This window comes from Neovison vison, chromosome 6, assembly GCF_020171115.1.
Source record: "Neovison vison isolate M4711 chromosome 6, ASM_NN_V1, whole genome shotgun sequence".
Classification (NCBI taxonomy): Eukaryota; Metazoa; Chordata; class Mammalia; order Carnivora; family Mustelidae; genus Neogale; species Neogale vison.
The window spans coordinates 213,089,701-213,101,515 of NC_058096.1; positions in this window are offsets into that span (position 1 = coordinate 213,089,701).

An 11,815-nucleotide genomic window follows, 5' to 3' on the forward strand; every position below is an offset into this window, starting at 1 on the left:
CGCCCCCGGGGCGTGGCATCGAGAGTCCCCACCCACAGGACGCCACCCGGAGGCAGGGGCGGGCTTGGAGTACGCGCGGCCAGCCATTGGGCCATTTAGAAGCTCCTTCAGTCCCGCGAGCTGATTGGTTGATCCAGAAACCAGGCTTTTTATTACCCCCCCTTCCACCACCCGCAGTGTATTTGCATAAGTTAAAGTAGCAGGCTTGTCTTCCGCCACCTGAGACCCAGAGGGAGGAGGAAGGGGTGATTACAGTTTATTGAGGTCCCACTGTGTGCCAGGCACTAAACTGGGCTCATGTGCTGTCTCCCCACCTCAAAACTTGTGGGCGGGACGTTATCGATTCCCATTTTACAGGTGGAGAAACAGACACCAAGAAGACAAGAACTTGCCAGGAGGCCACACATCAAGTCCGCATCCTTGAAGGCAGTCTTGGGATCTGGCCCCAGGACTGGGAAGAAATACCCCAAGAATGCTGTCTTGTCACAAATCAGAAAAGATTCCATCTCCCTCACCTGGGCCCCCATAAATGAGATTTATGCAACGCTCCTCCCATTCAACCCTCCATTGGAACACTGGGGTGACCTCCCCGCCCCAGGCCTGCTTCTCCACTGTTGTCCACTGCTTAGCAAGGGTAGCCCAGGAGCCTGGGCCTCTGGAGTACCACAGTCTTCTCTTCCCGTCCTCCACGTTGGTCCTGCTGACCCCGTGTCTCCAAAACAACCCACTTTGTCCATTTTCCTGTATCCCCCTCCATGGCCCAAGGCCAGGCCTACAGGCTGTCTTGGCTTCTTAGCTGGACCTCTTGTTGCCTCCACCGCTGCCCAGAAAAATCTCTGCTCCCATGGCAATTATAGACTTTTTTAAAAATAAATTATTTATTTTAGAGCTGGTTTTGATTTACAGAATTATTGTGAAGATAGTACAGAATTCCTGTGTATCCCACACCTAACTTCCCCTATTATTAACACCTTAGATTAATATGGAACATTTGTTACAATGAGTGAACTGATACTGGGACATTATATTTTATTTTTATTTATTTATTTTTAAGATTTTATTTATTTGACAGGAGAAGCAGCAGGCAGAGGGAGAAGCAGGCCCCCTACAGAGCAGAGAGCGCGATGATGGGCTCGATCCCAGGACCCCAGGATCATGACCTGAGCCGAAGGCAGAGGCTTTAACCCAGGAGCCCCCCAGGCACTCCAGGACCCTGGGATCTCGACCTGAGGCAAAAGCAGATGCCCAACGGACTGAGCCCCCCAGGTGCTCCCAGGACATTATTATTAAAGTCCGTACATTATTCAGATTTTCTCTGTTTTCCCTAATATCCTTTTTCTACCTCCAGACTGCACGTTACATACAGTCCTCGGGCCTTCTGAGACTCCTCTGGGCGGAGACAGTTTCTCAGACTTTCTTGCTGTTGATGACCCGAGCAATGTTGTGGAGAACCGGTCCGGTGTGGACAGAGAGACACAGTGAGAGAGGGAACACAAGCAGGGGGAGTGGGAGAGGGAGAAGCAGGCTTCCTGCCCAGCAGGGAGCCTGATGCGGGGCTAGATCCCAGGATCCTGGGATCATGACCTGAACTGAAGGCAGACGCTTAACGGCTGAGCCACCCAGGCGCCCCTGTCTTGTGTTTTTTCAAGGTTGGCCTGGGGGTGACAGCTTTGGGGAGGAACATAGAGGTGAAGCAGCCTGCTTGTCACACCAAGTCCAGGGCACGCCATCAGCCGGACTCTTCTCAGTGACGTTCACCTGGATCACCTGGCTGAGGTGGCCTCTGCTGGGTGTCTCCACTGCAAAGTCACTCTCTTCCCAGGGTTCCGTGCTTTGCCTGGCGGAAGGAAGTTACCACGCACAGCCCATACATACTGAAGGGATGGGCAGTCAGGCTTCCCTCCTGCACAAATTATTTTGAATTCCTCTCATCTCCCTGTTTTCATTCACATCAGTATGGATTCGTGGATATTTATTTTATTCTTTGGGTTAAAATCTGATCTTACTTGATTGATTTTCCTACTCAAATGGTTTCAGCTTTGGCCATCAGAGGTTACTGGGTTGGTTCTGAGGGCTCTTTGACACTCCCCCATCACATCCGTGGTTTTCCCCTCTAAGCACCTCCTTACTTTGTCTTTACGAAATGCTTCATGCTCGTCTCCTGTATCTCCTGCTCCAGTCCTAGAATCAGCCTTTTCTCCAAGAAGCAGCCTTTTGCCGGAGAATACAGTTGTCTCCCCTTTGCACAGTGTGGTCACCCGCACTCCAGACTCAGATGATAGCGCTTCTGACATACGGTCAGAAGGTCCACAGCAGCCTCACGCTATGTCACAAAGCCCGAGTCATTCACCTCGCTCCATGTCCTCACGTAGGCATTTTATCATTACCCATCATCACAAGAAGGGCGAGTACACAAGATGAGAATTTGAGAGACAGACCACAGTCACATAACTTGTATTATAATATTCTTGTCATAATATGCCTAATTTATAAATTTTTTTTAAGGATTTTATTTATTTATTTGACAGAGAGAGATCACAAGTAGGCAGAGAGGCAGGCAGAGAGAGAGAGAGGAGGAAGCAGGCTCCCTGCTGAGCAGAGAGCCCGATGCGGGGCTCGATCCCAGGACCCCGAGATCATGACCTGAGTTGAAGGCAGCGGCTTAACCCACTGAGCCACCCAGGCGCCCCGCCTAATTTATAAATTAAACTTTAGCATAGGTATGTATAGGAAAAATCTTAGTATAAATACAGGGTTCAAGGCTCTCCCTGGTTTCAGGCATCCGCTGGGGATCTTTTTTTTTTTTTTTTTTTTTCTCAGATTTTATTTACTGGGGCGCCTGGGTGGCTCATTTGGTTAGGCAGCTGTCTTTGGCCCGGGTCACAATCCGGGGTCCTGGGATCGAGCCCCTTGACGGGCTCCCTGCTCAGCAGTGGGGGCTGCTTCTCTCTCTGCCTCTGCCTGCTGCTCCCCTGACCTGTGCTCCCTGCTGTCAAATAAAATCTTTAAAAAAAAAAAAGAAGGGGCGCCTGGGTGGCTCAGTGGATTAAGCCGCTGCCTTCGGCTCAGGTCATGATCTCGGTGTCCTGGGATCGAGCCCCGCATCGGGCTCTTTGCTTGGCGGGAGCCTGCTTCTCTCTCTTTCTCTCTGCCTGACTCTCTGCCTGCTTGTGATCTCTCTCTCTGTCAAATAAATAAATAAAATCTTTAAAAAAAAGAAAAGAAAAGAAAAGAAAAGATTTTGTTTATTTGAGGGGGAGTACACAAGCAGGAGGAGGGTCAGAGGGAGAAGCAGACTCCCCGCTGAGCCGGAAGCTGGGTGCTGGGTGTGGGACTCAATCTTGAGACTCCGGGATCAGGACCTGAACTGAAGGCAGACGCTTTATGACTGAGCCACCCAGGCATCCCTCCACTGGGGATGTTGGAACATATTCCCCACAGACCAGAGGAACACTGCTGTGCTACCACAAACTGAGATTGGGGCATTTGTGTGCTGCTTATTACTGAGAATCATTGCCTCTAGGCCTCAGAGCTGACAGCAAGGACACAAAATGTGTCTATTACCTGCATATATACACAGACCTGTAAATAGCTCCACACGAAACGATCTGCATCTGAATTAAGTTACACATGAATTCATGCAGACGTCTCTACACCTCATCCATTAGCAAATGGATTCTTCTAGCCTTCTCCCCTTGCCTGTCTAGAACCTCCACCCCAAAGTGCAAAACCTGGCTCCCACCCCCCACCCACCCCGTTAACTGAATTGCTCCATTCCAGTGCACACTACGGTGGATCCAGGATGTCTACCTGGGCCCATGGTGAGGGTTTCAGACAGGGACGGATCACCTTCCTCCCCAGCTCCAAACTCTCCTGTAGGGCTTGGTACCCTTAGGAGAGACTCCATGCCCTCCCACAGCCCTCCAGGTCTGCGCACCCGGACACTGTGTACAGCCCTGTCCTCGTCTCTCCCTGCCGGCTCACTGCTGACCTGACAAAACCAATCCTACCCCAGGGCCTTTGCCCTTGTCGTTCCCTTAGCTGCAGTGCTCTCCTCCCAGCTCTAACTCAGCTCTTAGTTCCTACACAGAAGCCCTGGTCAGGCTTCCTTCCGGTCCAATGCTGAACCCCCCCACCCCACCCTGCCCCAAGGTTAGGGCATGGCTGGGAGTCATCCCTTCCCCCAAAAGGCTGGAAGCCTCGTGGGGGCCCTGGCACACTAATATGGACCAAATGTATTTACACTCGCCATACACATCTCCCCCAAGCCCCAGCTAGGGGGAAGGAGGTGGTGGTGGGGATTCTTATTTTATAGGACAGGGTACTGAGTCTTGGGGACAAGAAACTACTCTCTGAAGTCACACACCAAAGATATGTCAGAGACAAGAATTAACTCAGGTTCACTGGTGCCAAAGTGCCCACCCACCTTGACCTCAGATCCTAAAACAATGCTGAGGAGATGGAGAGGACAGGATGCAGAACTCTTTGTTGGGGAAGGAAACCTGGGAGTTCAGGCCAATTTTCTTATTTCTGAGATGGGGGGGAGGGAGGGTCTGGGGGCACACAGAAAGGTTTAAGTAGCATCCCCCAGGTCACCAGCAGTACAACCATTTCCTGAGCACCTACTATGTGCCAGGTGGGGGAAGGCACATACTCTGTGTAGGTGGGTGCTGGCCTTGTCCTGTCCTGGCAGTAACCCAGACTATTATAGACTAGAAGAAAGAGGAGTGTGACTTGCTGGTGGACAGGGTGGCATTTTAAAGGGAGCAGTTCAGGAAGAGCAGAAAGTGGGGGTGGGGGAGTAGGTCAGAACCAGAGAGAGAACAGGGAGGGCTTCTTGGAGGAGGGGCCCTAGCAGGTGGGGCCTGGAAGATGAGAGCTTATTGCACTGTTCTTACAGGGAGAGGCAACCCTCCCCTCCTCCACCATTACCTCCTAAGAGCCCGGATCTTCCCAGAAAAGCCTCCCAGCCTCCCCTGCCCCACCTCCAGCCCCTTGAAGGGAAAGTCCCAGCTGCTCAGCGGGGTGTCTGGGCAGCTAGAGGGCCGGCCCCATCCCGCAGCCTCCCCTTGGGGAGCTTCAATATCACCAGTCTTCTTTCGGTTCCTTTAAAAGACCAAGCCTGGGCCTCTGTGGGTCCCCTGCCAGGTGTGCTCTCCCTCTTCCCCCAATGTGGCTTAATCCCCGCTTCCTCATGGGGCCTTTTCTCACCCCCAAGCGGCACGTGGGTCCTCCTCTGGCACCGTGCTCCCCCGCCAATCCCCACCCGACACTGGGTTGTTGTAGCCTCCTGTGGGACTCCCCCGCTTGCCAGCTTGCCCCGTGAGGGCGGCATCCAGCACGTTGGCTGATGCGTGGCTGGCTGGTGGGCATCCCAGGGAGAGGACACTGTGGGTGCAGAGGCCTTAAGTGTGCTCTAAATGTCGCAGGAACATGGCAAAATCAGGGGGCAGCCGTGGCTCCGGCTCGGGGTGTCAGGGAGGGGCTGCGCAGAGTGGGTGCCCGGGCCAAGGTCGCACAGCCGGCTCCCGGCGCATGCTCCAGGCAGGGCCCCCAGGTGCTTCGGCTGCTGTGGGGATATTTTTAGTGCGCACTCCGGCAGAGGCTGGCCAGACAGCTGTCAGGAGGGATTGGGGGAGAGGGAGGAAGTAGACAGAGAGAGAGGGGAAAAAAAAAAAAAAAAAAAAAACCGAAGAGGAGAAAGCAGGAAAGGAGAGGAAGGAGACCCTAAGGCCAAGGCCTTCCAGCTATAAATGAGCTAGACTGGGGGTGGGGTGTGTGTGTGTGCCCCGAGCTGGCAAGTCCCAGCCTACAGTTCAAATCGAGCCTACAGCAGTAGTCGAGGGGCAGGAGGCTCGCGCAGTGTTACCGGAATCCAGTCTTTTCCATCTGTGTTCAGCTCCAACGGCAGAGTTGTCCGAACTGAGAGCACAGGGCCCATGACGCTGAAAAAAATTCACTGTCTGGCTCTGCAGAAAAAGGTTGCCAAACCCTGACCGAGACAAAACTGTCTTTGCTGGGGGCTCTTGTCAGTAATGAGCTGATTTTCAGCATTTCTGATTCTTCTCCCTCCAGGTACAAGGGAGGGAGGAGTGCACCTCTCAGCTCCTCGATCAGGCAGTCACGTGACCTGCTTTGGTCAATGAAATGAGAGAAGTGGGATGTCACCTCCCGGTAGTTAAGCCCTTAGGAACCCCTGCACGATTCACCCTGTTCCCATCCCGCCTTGCCACCTGAGGTTCTAGGTGGTAGGAGCCCTGTAACGCTGAGCCGAGTGACGGTGTTGAGAAACAGCAACGTCAGAATCAGAAGGGCAGGGAAAGATCCACCCGGTATTAAGCAGAAAACCCAGACCCACCCCACCCCCGTTTATTAAAATAAAAATACAAAGTGGAGTTCTTCCTAGGAATGTAAGGATAAATCAGTGTTAGAAAACCTACTAATAGGGGCGCCTGGGTGGCTCAGTGGGTTAAGCCGCTGCCTTCGGCTCAGGTCATGATCTCAGAGTCCTGGGATCGAGTCCCGCATCGGGCTCTCTGCTCAGCAGGGAGCCTGCTTCCCTCTCTCTCTCTCTGCCTGCCTCTCTGCCTACTTGTGATTTCTCTCTGTCAAATAAATAAATAAAATCTTTAAAAAAAAAAAAAAAGAAAAAAAGAAAACCTACTAATAGTGTTTTTCAAAAAAGATAAACTTATCCTCCAGTGGTTCTTAACTTTATTTTGAGGCCCCATTATTAGCTGCAAAGAAGTTTAGACTCTATCTTCCTAGTGAATTAAAAGCTTTAATTTGAGGGGCGCCTGGGTGGCTCAGTTGGCTAAGTGGCTGCTTTGGGCTCACATCATAATCTCAGGGTCCTGCAATTGAGCCCCATTTGGGGCTTCCTGCCCAGCGGAGAGTCTGCTTCTCCCTCTGCCCCACCCCCTGCCGCTTATGCTGTCTCTCTCTTTCTAATAAATAAATAAAATCTTTAAAAAAAAATAAAAGCTCTAATTTGATAATCCTTATTTCTAAAAATATACAATATAATTTTATTAATGTAGATCAGCTTTCTTTCTTGCCAGGTTTTTCTCATCCCTTAAAATTTTCAGCATCTAAGCATACATGTTTAGATATTTCCTGTAAATAGCTTCAAATTTTGAATTAAAAAAAGGTAACAGTCTACCTTTTGTCCTTTAGCTTGACCATTTACATTTATTGTAATTGCTGGCAAATTGTATGTATTTCCATGATCTTATTTGGGGCTACTGGAACCTCCTTTGCTATGGAAGAATTACTCTGGATTATTTTTCACTCCAATTTTTGCCCCCTAACAGTTTGGAAGTTATAGACTAGTTCTATTCTTTTAGTATTTACCATGACTATTAATATCTTCTACTCCACTCAACTGAGTACTATGTCCCACTCTCCTCAAACAATACAGGCACAGCTCAGAGATACTGTGGGTTCAGGTCCAGATACTGACCACAATAAAGCAAATATTCCAGTAAAGCCAAACAAATGAATCTGTGGCCTCCCAGTGACTGTAAAAGTTACATTTGCACCATACTGTAGTCCATTAACCGTGCAATAGCGTTACATCTAAACAACACACATACCTTAATTAAAAATACTTTATTGCTAACAAATGCTAAACGTCATTTGAGCTTTCAGAGTTGTAACCACGGATCACTAACAAATAGAATAAGAGTTTGAAATATTGCCAAGAATTACCAAAATGTGACAAAGAGACAAGAGTGAGCATCTGCTGTTGGAAAAATGGCGCTGGTAGACGTGCTCAACAGAGTTGTCTTCGATTTGTAGAAACGCAGTAAAATGAGGCTGGCCTATACACAGATTTTAAAACCTTACTCAACTATTTTTTGCCCTTGTTGTCTCATGTAATTGACACTTTAATTCTACACAGTGGACTTTACCGTTCCTGCTAATGAAGGTGATGTTCCTTCAGCTGCATTGCCCACCTTTCTGTTGTCTCCTCCTGCATGTCAACCTGCCTCCCTGGTTCATTTTCTTTCTGCCTGAACAGCTCCCTTAGCATTTTGTTCAGTGAGGAACTTCCCTTCTCTGTCATCAAATATATTTGAGATATTTCTGTTGCGTAAGCATCTCTGGGCTTCTGTTTTCTCTCAGAGCCTCTCCCAGCCTCCCTGGGTTCTGAGTTCTGGCCGTGGGACTGAGAAGGCTCTCCAACGTCATTCTCGATTTCCTTGCTGCCTGTGGTTTTCAGTCCTGAATCAGCTGTTTTTTTAATACACCTTGCGTATGTGGCTGGCTTTCTGAAATCTGGTAAATTGGTGTCTCTCATCCATTCTGGAAAGTTCTCCACCTTCATCCTCTTCAGAGTTTGCCTCTGCTCGCTCTCCATCTCTTAACCTCCCTTTTCTTCCCCTGTTTGGGAAATTCACCGCACTCCATCTTCTAGCTCACCAGTTTTCTCTTCGGCTAGCTCAAATCCACTGTCGGCCGTGTCCAGTGTTCAAAGTCTCCACCATCTGCTAATTTCCCTTAGTTCTATTTGGCTCTTCTACAAATATCTTGTTCTTCACACTTCAGGATTAAACACACCGGTTCTGGGTCTGATGATGCCGACACTGGAGGTCTCTGCTGCCTTCGTGTCCCCTGGCTCCCACACACAAGGACACTGTGACTTTGATGCTGGCTCATTCACAGTTCCTGGGATGGATGGGGGAGTTCAAGGCTGGGGCTGAGGGCTCATCCAGCAGACCTCCACAGTCATCACCACCCTGGACAGCTTTAGACCATGTTGTCCACTGGAGGCCTCTGGCCACGCAAGGAACGCTGGGAGTTGCACACTCCAGCAAGGTCACTGCACACCAGGCTAGATCCCGCCCCCCCTTCCTCCCTACAGCCAGGCTAGAGATAACCAAGTTTCCTTTCCATTCCTGGGAAAATCTTATTTTGATTTTGACTTCACCCTTTGAGGTCTTAACAGAGCCACCAGACTGAAGGCCCAAGAAGACAGAAGACCAAACCCGCCTTGTCTAACACAGAAGCTGCTTCCTTCCTGGGGCTCCTGCCTAGGCTGACATTCTAATCTCTGACAGCTCCTTACCCTCTGGTTGCTCACAGACAAAGTAATCAAGACTTAACTCATTTTTATCCAGCAATTTTCACTGATTTTCTGGGAGGATCAGTTTGAGAATCTAGTCTACTATCAGGTCAAAAACAGAATTTTTTTTAAGATTTTTTTTAACGTAATCTCCACACCCAACGTGGGGCTCAAACTCACAACCCTGAGATCAAGAGCCATGCGCTCTACCAACTAACCCAGCCAGGCGCCCCTGAATGTTTCTTACAGCATGTGTTTGGGCCCCCTCCATGGACATTCTAGAACTCCAAAAAGAGTGAGCATGTGAAAACAGCTGGGAATTTAAGAAGGGAAAAAATAAAATTAAGGAGAAAGAACCTGATGAGTAGCTATTAAGACACACAGGGCTACACCAGGGAAATAGCCAGGAGAGGACCAGAAAAGCCGGTGACGGATTAGAGCAGATGCAGAAACAGACGCCAGCACACTAGGGTCTTAACTCAATAGGGAGGAGGGAGCGTTTCAAATCTGTACCCAGCCTGGGGACCATCCGCTGGCTCTCTGGGCTGGGGCAACCCCTCCATCTCTCTTCATCCCTAAATAAGGCCTAGATGGATAAAAATAAAAGTTAAAATTATAAGCAGAGAGAAAAAAAACAAACACGGGAGAATTTGTGCCAGCTGCAAGAACAGCCTCTCAAAGCATGAAAAGAAAGGCATTTAAAAACGGTGGTTTGAAAACCATAAAAATAAAATGTTTACAGAAAAAGTGCTCATGAAATTGAGAGGTCGATCTGGTTAAAAAAAAAACAAAAAACAAAAAAAAAACTCACCACAAAAAGCTTAATGGTTAAGATGGTAAATGTTAAGATGTTTTTTAATACAACTGAAAAATTTTTAAAGTGTATTTTTTATAAGGTTTTATTTATTTATTTGATAGACAGAGATCACAAGTAGGCAGAGAGGGAGAGAGAGGGAGAAGCAGGCTCCCCGCTGAGCAGAGAGCCCGATGTGGGGCTCGATCCCAGAGCCCTGGGATCATGACCTGAACTGAAGGCAGAGGCTTTAACCCACTGAGCCACGGAGGCGCCCCTTTTTAAAAGACTTTATTTGTCAGAGAGAGCGCACGCACAAGGCAGGAGGAAAAGCAGGCTCCCCACTGAGCAGAGAGCCTGATGCAGGGCTTGATCCCAGGACCTTAGAATCATGACCTGAGCTGCAGGCAGACGCTTAACCAACTAAGCCACCTAAGGCACTAAGCCACCTTTTAGTTGTGCCTAAAAAGTATGTTTAGAAAACAGAATTATGATATATAAATGAGAAAAAGATACACATGAAGAAAACAGTCGAAGCAGCCAATTACAGATAAACACCTTTTAGAAAACCTGGTAATAAAACAAATGAAATGAGAAGGGGAGGCAGCACCTGTCACTCAACATTTGGCCGCAGTGAAACTTCTGGCCACATGGCCTCACATATGCACAGTGACCCACCCTATGACCCCGGGCTGAGAAGTGCCCCCCTTACCTAGCAACAGGAAAAAGCGGGTAAGGGGCCACAGCCTGCGTGCCCGGCAGCAGAACCCCCTTCCCTGTGAGTGGGTGAGGGGCGGGTACAGCAACAACCAAGCAGGTGCAGGGTCGCAGATCCAGTTGCCACGTGCTGAGCAGCTCCCCCAGACCGCTGCTCCCCCTTTCCCGGGGCTGTTGCCCTCTGAGCTGGGCCCTGACATCACCCACGGCACCGTGGTGAGTCCTGACCCCTCTCTGGGCTCTGGGGTGGGCTCTCCTGATGCCCTCTGCATTTCCCGACGGCTTGGCCCCGTCAAGCCCATATCCCACACGAGGACAGCCCGACAGCGGTTCAGCGGCTCCCACAAGGACAGTCAGGACCCCACACCAACCCACCTGCTGCCCCGCTGCCTGCTCTGGAATGAACCGTGTGCCCTCTGGGGCGTCTGGAATAAACCTATTTGCCGGCCACATGGGTAGATAAAGAGCCAGGCAGGCCTCCCTGCACTGAGGCTCCCTTGTTTGACAGGTCTTGGTCTCCCTTTTTTTTTTTAAGATTTTTAAAATTTATTTGACAGAAAGAAGCAGGCTCCCAGCTGAGCAAGCAGCCCAACACAGGGCTCGATCCCAGGACCCCGGGGTCATGACCTGAGCTGAAGCAGACGCTTAACCCACTGAGCCACCCAGGGGTCCCTCGGTTGGTTTTAAGAACTGGCCTTTGCGACCACTTGTTTTTTTCCCTTCTGGCGCTTTAAATTCCCACTCCCGTGGTTTAGGGTTAGCACTAAGCAACGAGCCCTGGGAACCCCAGGCTCCCATCCTGGACCCCAACAGAAGCATTGCCCAACCAGTGACCACATGGCCCCGTGCCTGTTCCCCGCCCCCTCACTGTGTGCCACGGCAGGGGTGATTACCCTGCAGTCTCCAGGTCCTGTGAGGTTTCTTACGACCTTTATTTTTTTCAGTTTTCTGATGGTTGTTGCTGAAGGGGGAGCAACCACAAGGGCCAGGCCAACCAGACACAGGACACTGGCCGGCTGAGACCTAACCAGTTCAAGCCCCCTCCCCCCAATTCCAATGTTTAAGCCGGACTCCCCATCCTGATGGAGTCTGCGAACATGGGGGTTCCAGGGGAGCATCAGGTAATGGAAGGGGGGCTCGCAATGGGATTCGTGCTCTCCTAAGAAGGGGGTGTGAGAGAACGCGCCCCCACGCCCCCTCCCTCTCCATGTGAGCACAGGGCCAGGAGGCAGCCATGT